The sequence below is a fragment of the Daphnia pulex genome, chromosome 2 (genome assembly GCF_021134715.1).
Source record: "Daphnia pulex isolate KAP4 chromosome 2, ASM2113471v1".
NCBI lineage: Eukaryota > Metazoa > Arthropoda > Branchiopoda > Diplostraca > Daphniidae > Daphnia > Daphnia pulex.
This window is the reverse complement of record NC_060018.1, coordinates 11,026,654-11,037,874: the sequence shown is the minus strand read 5'-3', so window position 1 is coordinate 11,037,874 and position 11,221 is coordinate 11,026,654. Positions and strand designations below refer to the sequence as shown.

Sequence of the window (11,221 nt, the reverse complement as noted above, 5' to 3'; positions counted from 1 at the left end):
ACAAAAAAAAGCTTGTATGGCTTCCAAAAAGGTGTAGAAAATAAGAATGTAACGGTTATCAACTTTCGCTTTCTATTTATTATTATTTTTATTCGTTACAGTCTTTTACCAATTCGCTCTTTTCCCTCATTATTGTGCTTATTTTCGTTTGTTCGAACGAATTTTTACCATTTTATTATTACTTTTCTGTTTAATACAGCACAACTCAAGGTTTATCTGTACTTTTTCATTTTTAAAATTAATTACTTTAAAGTTTCATATTCAGGTAAACACTTTATCGCAAAAACATTTGTACTATTCGTACTGAAAATCTGATATCCAATCTGCAATAAATCGGTAGTAAACTGTGAGCTGAAATTTGTGTTGGTTTACTCAATTTATATCGTTTAAAAAATACGCAAAAAAAGTAAACAATGAAAAAATGAAGAACGCCATCCGAATTTTTTCGACCCTCTTCTTATCTTTCCCCTTTTCTTCCCCCTTTCCCCCCTTGTTCTACCCTTTCACCCCTTGTTCTACCCTTTCCCCCCGGAAAACCTTTGAGCGTAAAGTCTACCGCCGTGTCACCAAATTTTATAAAGTCTAGTTGGTAGACTCTAATCAATTCTTAAAAGTAAAATGAGAATTTAGTGTGGCTTCTTGGATGCTTTCTGACCGAGAAGCTAGATTAGGTTATGACAAAGAATTCACCACTTATGATTACACTAGTCAAGAAGCCAGTGCCAGAAACCCAGTGGCTTCTTGGATGATCTAACAGTGGCTTCTTGGTACTTACTTCTTGGGAAAGTAGCTTCTTGACCATCTACCGAACGAAAGACAATTAGATTACTTGACATTTGGAATCAAAATGACGATGGATATTGTATTGAATTGAGAGAAAGAGAAATATAATTAGAAATACCGTTTATTTGCAATACCGTTTATTTGGTGCATTACATAAGCTACACATTTATTTGGAAACTTGAAACAGATTTGATGGATCCCACCAAAATTACCTGTATCAAAAGCAATGCGTTATTTACTAACATTTTTCTATTAACTTGATTACCATTTAACAATTTGACTCCTTACAGGGCAATGTGTAGTTAACGCTTGAAGACAGGTTGATCCAAAGGCCAAACTTCAATTCCGGATGAAAAAAAAATGTGAGAATCGATGTTTTAGTTTTTTAAATTGCGGTTCACAATCTTTCAACTATAATATTTTTACCTTTGCTTTCCCTTGGTAAATTGTGCACTATCACTCTTTGTGGTGTTCATGATTTTTTGAAGCAGCCACAACCACATGAGTATGGTCCATTGTATGGTTCATGGAAAAAAAAACTGATGTTCGGATTCCAGATGGAAATGGAGAAGTTATTTTTAAGTGTCTAATCACAAAATTAAAAACGTGATGAAAACACCAAAAAAGGCGAAAGCCACAGAGGTCAATCTAGAGGATGACCAAGAAGATGAACCGACGGTGAAGAAATTGACTAGGAAAAAATACAAGAAGTATACTCAGAGATAAAAGAGCACGTAAGAATGATATCAAAACTGAATGTGGAGGTAGAAAAACAACACAAGAAACTTAAAAAAACAAAAAACAAATGTCCTGACAGTGCCAAAAATCAATCCGGTCTCGCGGCTTGTGCTGAGCAGGTGAAGGCGATCGATTGGTACATGCTTGACCCCAATCAATCCTGTTTATCTGATAGATCCTGCTTACTTTCTTAACCATCTTAAATGGATTCAAGTAAATTTACGACACTCCAGCCTTGCCCCGGCCTTTCTTGCTCAAGTCATTCACTAATAACCCCCACATTATAATATTCCACTAATAACGAACGGTATTATACTATCAACATCATATCACCATCAAACCATCATATTTGCTATTTATTTATAAATAACAAAAAATGTTTTGTTAACAGAGCCACTGATTGGGATGACTGGGAACCAGACTTGGGATATGTTGAGCAATGTGTTCTTGATAATTTGTGCTCAACACCCAACTTTTCCGTGGGCCGCCGTTGCTCCCAAAGCTAGTACGAATTCTTTGAGATCAAGGGAGTGCTCTTTTGCACTCTCCGCTGATATGTCAGCCTTTTACCATCGAATCAATGTCCCGAGTAAGCATCAATCTCTTCAGCGATTCATTTTTCGTGAATTTGGAATTAAGAAGCCGCTACAAACATATCAGATGACAACGTTGGTTTTTGGAGCAGTTCATGCGTAAAAAGCAGCCATCTGGACTCTACAACACGCTGTCAAGGGTCCCATTTGATTCTTTAGTCAGTTGCTTGCAGACAGGCGATCGCTGTAGTAAAACCTCCAGTAATGGAAGCTTCAAAAGCAGCTCCGTTGATACCAGCTTAAATCCAGGCTGAATCAAATTACAAGAGACACAGTTACAAATCATATATACTAAATAACTGCTTGAAAATAGTAGTAAGTTCGTTGCGTAAGAGATGTCCTACCTTAAAGTTGAAGATCAGCAGTCGTCAAAGAAACAGCCGGACGGTGGGTTGGGCGCAGATATAACTCGATAGTTCCAGTTGCGTCCATTCCATTCTTCGGACCAGAATGACATTTTAAGGTTACTATTTAAGTTTACAGACCTGCAACCACAACAAGGAAATAACGAGCATTTTGTTCATCGGGAACTGCACTAATGCCCAACTGTCATAGAAGACGTCTATGAATAGGTGCCATTTTGAAAGTAATGGTGACTACCCTCATACCTCCCTTCTACCTCTAGTAGGTGACGCTACCGCATGTGGGCCCTATTGTAAAATTTCCTTTCCAGTCTTAGTTGGTAATTTTTATGACAGGATTGCTTGCTAGAGCACAGGCTGTGCGGGAGTAAAAAAATATTTGAAATCCGCTTTTTCTCTATCTAGCTTTAAAGTTCCAATGTACTGGTGCTGCTACTACTGTTGACAGTGAGTTTATCATTTTAAATTAATGAGATGCAATTAATGCAAGTTTTGCATTTCAGTTTTTTCCCCCTCAGATGATTCTGACTTCAGCAGAACTGTTTCTTGCTTTAACCATGATTGGATCTTCCGAAGAATAATTATTATTTCAGGGATATCTTAAAGAAGCAAAGACATGTGAACAAAACAAGACGAACGAGACGAAAACAAGAAAGAAATGTTTGACCACCGCTGAGTCGTTTACTGACGGCTGGCGTAAACATTAGCAATGCATGAATGCACTAAGCACTAATTAAAGATCGGAATAGACATCCACAAAGCAGAAACGAGTGAAAAAAAAAACGACAAACCAGATGGACTACTATTTGGATGGAGAGACTAATTAAAAAAAAAAAAAAAGCGCACACCCAGCATTCAATTAATTAAGCTCCAAAACACCCAAGTTTTTAGTTCTTTACGGCGATAGGCAGGGAAGGAGGAAAGAATGAAGCAAGCAAGCTGAACGGTCAATGACTCGATCTCACCTTTGTTCTGCTTGCTTCCGAAAAATTTCTGGTTCCAATCACTTTGTTGTTGGGTGGGCGACTTACTCGCACCGCTGGTCACGGAGACGGCCAAACTAGAACTGGAAAAGTAAAGTAAATAAAATGTCGATGAAAATAATAATCTGACACAACAATCAATTATTCTGAAAATGGAGCACTCACATTGAAGTCGAGGGTTGAATGGCTCGGTTTTGCAAAGTAGCTGACGAGCCGGAACGTTTCATTGAATTGTGCCGGAGTAAATCGCCGCCCCCAAGTGGATAAGGGAGAGGTGAGTGACAGTTGTAACAATCACTTACCGACTACTCTGAGATGCACAAAGAGGCTGTGATGCGGCGTCGTACTGATCTGACATTCGTAGATGCCGCTGTCACGCGGCTGGCTCGAGTGTATTTCCAAGCCCCAATCGGAGTAAGTGTCTGTCAGACTCTCCAGATCGTCACTTTTGAGGTGCTGGACTTGCTGAAACGGTTTACTGCTGCCGCCGTTGCTGCCGCCCGAACCCGATGGCCCGGAATGCGACGCTGACGGCGGCTGCTCTCCGAAATAAGGTTTGTGAACCGCACGGAATCGCTGATCGGACGAGTACGTATGACTGGCCACAGTTAGAAAACTAATCGATAAAAAGAAAGAAAAAATGATCGATCGTTTTATTTTGTAACTGTCAGTCAAGTTTAGTCTTACCTGACGTCACGGTGCCGCACCCAAGACATACCTATATTTCAAATAGAACAAAACAATTCAATAGTTAGATATATAAAAGAATACGGCATTTGAACGTAACAGCGAGATTCTTTGACGCACGTCTGTCGAATTTATATGTCAAAAAGTCTATTTTACTACTAATTTAAATAATTATATAATAAAATATAATAATAATAATTTTTAACTTGACATGTCCTGCCTTTTTCCGGCGAAAAAACAATTTCTTGAGGGAGATGTTATTTCAGGGAATAAAATGTCAAAATCTCTCAGAGATTATGTGTCAGGGATGCCATGTCAGCTTTTACTTTGATTAAGTAATCTCCATTCGTGTTACACTTTAAAATAATTTCAAATATACATGAAATTCTTACTGTACCCATATTATTCTTTATTATATTGATTATTATATTGGTTCTTATACATTAAGCTTATAAAGTATTCAATAATATTATATTCAATAATATATTAAATTCGTTTAATTTTCCTCAAAATTCACACACGGTAAATAATAATGCGCTGGAGAGAATTAAGAAAAAATAAAGAAGAAGAATTACGAAACTAATTTCTGAATTATGCCTCGTGTATTTTGTAAGAATGTAAATAGGAGATTTTTTACTACAATTTATGTAAGAAAAAAGTAAATAGTTTGGTGAAGTAAGCACACACTTCCGCAATTTTAAAGAAACTAATTGCTGCTGATGCCTACTCTCTATCTTACCCACGATACAAGATTTTTGAAGATAAAATTTTGCAAGATGAAGGGATATGAAATTTACTCGAAAAAATCCCCGGAAGATTTTCGGAATTCCGGCCTATTTCTTGTTTGACCTTTTTTGAAAAAGAGATTCGAGAAGAACAGGGTTGGATGCTTTTGTTGTCAGGAGCTATCTGTCAAAGGAATATATTGGGATATTCTTGTCAAGATGGGAAACCATGGAGCATAAAGTTTTCTCAATAGGTAAGTCACTACAGTAAGGCTTAATTTCAAAAGTGGTCTGGCAGATTTAAATAAGGTATTTCATAAACATATTTAAATTAGCTAGAGTTATATTTTTGACGTACAGATGACAAAGACGCTACACAGACAGTGACGTGAAAAATAAGAAAAATACAAATCTACTATGCAACATTGCCAATTTTTTTATATAGAGCTGGACTGCTGGAATTCTTCAAGACGGTTTCCATTGGCCTGCTGCAACGGTTTATGTCGATATCCTCTATCTCCCATCCTCCTACTTAAGAAATTTACACTTTACTCTGCTGCCAAAAAGCAGTAAAAATTTGCGCTTTAAATAAACTGCTCCCTCACCCCTGCCTTCTAATGGGCAACCCCAAAAATTTCGTTTCCACGCCTCTTTATTCAGATGACTTTCGTTGTTCATTGACAAAATTGTTTCATTATGCACAATTTTAACCAGCTAAAAGTTTATAGGCATCTATTGAACAAGAGATTTATTTCTATTTGTGCAGCTTTTTTCAGGTGCAAAATTTTGTCATGGAAAACATTCCTCCAATTATCTTTCTTTTGATAAGTTCTTCATCTAAGAAGAGTCCATTCTTCCAGTTTGCCCTTCAATGGGCTTTGGAAGGGCCATGACGACATCAAGCCTCTTCCTCAAAACTCGCAACTGGGTAACAAAATCTAATAAATATTTTTTATGTCTGCTGCGAGATGGTAGCAGAAAAAAATTTTAGTGTTCAAAAGGAATAAAAGGAAGGAAAAGAAGGATGGGAAATAGGGAGGATCATAAATTGTATTTCCACAGGCCATTGGAAATTGATTTGTCGCGTATTGTGGAGTTGATCAACCTTAAGCTTAACATACAGAAAATTTAGCACATGTTGCCTACTAGCTTTTGTATTTAATTTATTTTCAGCGTTACTGTTTGTGCAGTGTATATACCGCTTGATCTTCAAAATAATAACTCCAGCTAGTTATTACATATGTTTATGAAATTCCTTCTTTAAAATCTTTCATCCCACTTTTTTACACTCTTTTACTTCTCCCAATCTCTGCAAAGACGGAAAATTGGTGTCTACGCTGTTTCTGGTTATTTGGAGGGGGTGTAACGTCGGGAGATGAAATGTCCTCAACTCCTCATTTAACTTGAATATTGCATCCATCGAAGAACAAAGTTATATTTCTACCAGACTAACACATATTTTCAGTAGAGAATCGAAGAGCATCATTAATTGAGGAAATTAGTTTTTGCCAAAAGAGCAACAACCACATTGATTTGTGGTAGTTGGAAAGTATTGCCATATAATAATTATTTTCAATAACTCTGTATAATGCAAGTGAAATTGATATAAAACAAAGAATAAAAACATGGCATCTCAACAAGAAAACATACCTTCAAGTTACTTGTATTTTCCAAAGTAACCCATACCGATTCATCACTAAAACATTGCATTAATTTTTTGAAGCCCCAGGATAAAAAAATAAAATGTTGGTTCTTTTTTCGCTCTTAACGGATGTGTTTACGGGTCTGTTTCTTCTACTTTTATTACACATTTTAATATCTAAACATAAAAGAGATTGTAAGAAATGTATTAATAGCTATATTCCAAAATTACCTTGAAAATCTCGGATAGAAACGAAAGCCATAACATTTCCTTAATTTTTTACATACATTTCCTTTTATTTGGGTGGCAATATATCTTCCTCTGGGGATTAGCTTGAAAATGTGTTCTTCTCTGGTTTCTAATACTTTATGAAAACCTCCGTGGGCATAGAGAGCCACCGAATATTTCACTAAAATTTCACCTCCCACAACTGAACATCAAAGTATTCTACGTACAGGGACAATCGAGGTTGACAGTTTTAGTAAAAGGTCCTTAGCGAATTCAAAACCTTGCAGCTTGAATTGTAAAAAAGTACGTCTTGGATCCAATTGCTGCGAATTCGAATGCTTTTGACTATAGAGGATGCTTGGGACGAGGGAGCTACCAAAAACAGCCTCTCTACCTCCAATTAAAGGTATATTTTGTAGCGGAAGATGAATGGTTAAAAGACGTTTAGGAAGGGTATTATAGAATCAGAACGAGGTACATTAGGGGGAGGGATTAAATGTAAAAACTGTAAACGTTAAAAAAGAGAAACTGTGTTTCTCAATTCCGGGTTATTAAACACATTGTTGCTGCATTATTCACATGCTTTACAGAAAACCCATAACAAGTCGAATTATTAAGTACTTGTGCAAAACACACACTTGAATGAGGCGTTTAACTGAAAGTACAAAAATATGTAATGATGTATAGTTAGGATTGTAAGAAAGTGTATTTTAAATACCAACATTTTAGAATTACATTTAAAATCTTGAACAGAAGCGGTGGGCTTGAAAATGTGTTCTCGACTGGTCTGCATATAATACTAAAACCTCTGATTCTGCTTAGTGATGGTAACCTAGTTTTTTAAAAGTAGGTATAAATATAAATAACTATTTTTTTTAAACTATGCACAACTAAGATACTTATCTAGTTTTTGCTTAAACTATGTACGGTTATTACTAAAACATTAGGTATTAGGTAATAGTAAAAGTAGTAAAAATAACTAGGTAAAGTTTTTAACTAGGTAATTACCTATTTATTTATGTACCTTGTTTGAAAATTGTTCTTCAAATATCTTAAATTTCTAAGGAAAATAGCAATACAAGCTGCAGTACCCACACAAAATCTAAAATTTACCACTGACTTCGATGTTTATTCTCTTTGTGTTCACTCTTTCAATTACAAAAAATATGAAAAAAATTAGGAGTTTATTTCAAATTTCTTATTGAATCAGAAAAGAGTTTGTGATTCTAGTAAAAGTGATGACATTTGTTCTTTTAAACTCCAAGAAGAACCAGATGCATATAGATAGTTCACAGGAAAACAAGATATCACGTCAATTTTTAAATCTAGCAATGGGCTTAAATCTTTATTATGTTGTCGGTGTTACTTGGCTCGGGAAGAGGTGTCAGTTCTAAAAACCCAGTAATTTCGGGAAAGGTAGTGCAACGATACACCAAGCCGTAAACGCCTTTCTGATGGTATCGCTCACACCCAAAATGTCAGTATGACCAGCAATAAATTTAAGAATTGCTCTAGCAGGGGTCTGACACACGAAGAAAGATAACTTAATTGAATAAAAAATTTCTTCGAATTGAAATCTTCAATTTGTAAAGCTATCAGTTCTTCTAGAAATGATTTTATAAAATCTTAGAGGTTTGGTGGGTTTCCCTTACCCATAAAAAGGCTGACAACAAATGGCCGGTTATCAAGTGAATTTGTTACTCTAACTAGAATGGGCCATAATCCAAGGAGTTAGTTTTGAAAATAGAGTTCCATGGATGCTGGTTTTCATGAAACTTGATTCCTTCTTTATCATTTATTTTTTTAATTTGGCAAGAAGACGTTTTTTTAATGAGAAGTGATGAAAATGCTTGCTTCGTCGAGAATATTGTCTATTTTAGAATAGTTATAGAAGAGGTTGGTATGTCGTGCCCTATTTTTTTTTTTAGTTTTGCTACTTATCCTATGCCACTAAGAGAAAGTTTCTATTTCCCTATAGCATTGCAAGTTCTTTCAAAATATCAGACTTGTTGACTAGCAATACATTTTTAAAAAGTTACCGGGTGATTTATTGATTCCTCTTACCACCAGGTGGCTCCCGTTGGTCCAATTGGAGAAAGGGAAATTTGAGGAAGTGACCAATATGTGCTTCACTTTTCCCACACGGTAGAGAATATCCTTTCGGCTTCCTAAATAGAGAAGGCTATGAGTTGATCCAACTTCAGCTTTACGAATATGCTGGAGCTCTACATAAATAAAGCAAATTTTGCAATGCTGCCTATACTAGCTTTAGTATTTTGTTTATTTTCAGCGTTCACTGTTTATGCAGCGTATATGACGCCTGTGCGTCAAAATCATAACTCTAGCTAGTTTGAATATTTTAATAAAATTTCTTCTATCAAATCTGTCAGACCACTTTTGAAACTTCGCCTTTACTTCTCTGAACCTCTTTAGTATACCCCTTTACTTCTCCGAACCTCTTTTAAGACGGGGATGTCATGTCTAGTTGTCTACCCTGTGTTTAGTTTTTTTTTGGTGGGGGGGGGGGGGTCGTTGAGGGTGGATGTAACGTCGGTGATATGCGATGTCCTTATTCTACTTGAATATTGATTCCATCGAAGAATAAAAATATATCTTAATCATACCAAGAAATATTTTCAGCAGAGCATCTATGGGCATCATAGTTTGGGGAAATCGATTTTGACCAATGGAGTGTAACATTGATTTGGGGTAGTTGGGAAGGATGGTCATGATAATAAATTAAAATAAAATGGTATAATACAATTGATTTTGATAGAAAAAAAATAAAAACATAAAACCCTAAAAAGAAACACGAGCGCCTTTATTTATAGTTTCCAAAGTAATCCAAACTGGCTCATTACCAAAACATAGCATTGCGACAAGTATACATTTTATTAAGCTCCAGGATCAAGAAGTAAATAACTGGTTCTCTTATTGCTCTTACCACATGTGGGTCAACCGACCGATGTGGTTTGATAAACATACAACATGTGCCGACCGTCTTCTCCCAGCGTCGTCAAACAGACACGGACATTAGATCTCAACATCAATCCGGTCAGAAAACCATACATACCATATTTTTTGACACGCACATGTGGGTGACGTTTAGGTATTCGATCATTTGTTCTCTATCGTATTTTACGGTAAAGTTGCAACCCAACATCACGGCGTAATCGACAGTGTGTCCAACACTGGTTTGTTGCGGGAAAACACCATCGTCGCTGGACCCATTGTCGATTCCTGTTTCTGCGGTGTTGACGACCGTTGGCGACTGATCATCATCCACTAGACCTTCATTTTCGTTAGCTTCAACGTCGTCGGTGTTTTCGACATTTTCGCCTTTTTAGATGACGGAGGCAGTTTCCTTACGTTGACGTAACGTTTTCGGACGTTTACGCAAACTTCTTCTTGTGGCCTTTGGGGTACCCTATTTTGTAAAACAGTCGTCGCTGCTGGCGTGTTGCTCGCTGGCTTATTTGACGTTGTCGCTTTTAGAGATGGCGGAGGCAGTTCCCTTCCTTTGGCGTTCCAATTTCTTTAACCGCTCAGTTTTTTCATCAAACTCTGCTAGGGTAAAGATGAACTGGATTAGAATGTACTTTGTATTGGGATGCCCTTAAAGCAAGTTTATCACATTCTGTTGTGATCTTGCGATCACATTACACCTATCGTAAAGTAGAAACGGGATGCTCAATGTCTGTATAACAATGTGGTTAAAGTAAGTCAATCAGTCCTTCTCTATCCATTACAGTCGCGCACGATTTTCACATTCAACGTTTGCAGCGTGGTGTTAGGTAACCTGCATTTTCAGTTCAGCCCAATTTTATCCCAGTTACGACATGCCGTTGTTTTGATATTGAATGGGGAATTTGGCGATGTTGGATAAGAATATTTTCCCTCGTTTCCGTAGACCAGCCAAGCCGAGTGTCATGACCACCATTAGCCAAGAGTTTGCACAATTGGGGAAAAGTTATTGAGCAGCCAAAAAAAAAATTCTAAAATCGGTGTGTTAAAAGTAGCCATGATTGACGGAAATAGGTAACAGTGAAACTCGTTCAGTGAAACTCGTTCCTGTTTCTACTTACAGGCTGTAACATATATCCGTCGTCCCGTTCCGCTATCCGATTTAGCCCCCAACGACTCCCAAAATCCGTGTCGCAAGTCGCCGACAGTCCTGCAGTCAACTACGTAAATAAAAATTGCCATGAACTGTTCTTCTAGAACATCATCTAGAATAAGTTTATGTATGAGTGTATAGGCGTCTTCCTTGGACCAACCATTGCCTTTTCCATACATGGCAAATTGTGTTACTTCTAAAATTAATGTAAAATCAAGAATTTTAATTTCTATAAAAAATATACAAATTAAATTACCGCCAGTATAGATTCCCCTTTTCTTGTCTCAGCGAGAAACGTCAGCTATAACATTCACTGTGAAGTTAGTGTTAATACACGTCCAAATTGATCCTACGACGTCACGA

At 36.8% G+C, this 11,221-nt stretch overlaps 1 long non-coding RNA gene across 1 annotated transcript; it reads right to left on the bottom strand.

Moving 5' to 3' along the window:
- Positions 1-1,862: 1,862 nt before the first annotated feature.
- On the bottom strand, positions 1,863-4,169 carry LOC124188983. The gene is made up of 2 exons (XR_006872557.1): positions 3,625-4,169; positions 1,863-3,542 (listed from the first exon to the last, which is right to left on the bottom strand). It is a non-coding gene; the product is annotated as an uncharacterized LOC124188983 (long non-coding RNA).
- Between the last annotated feature and the right edge of the window lie 7,052 nt (positions 4,170-11,221).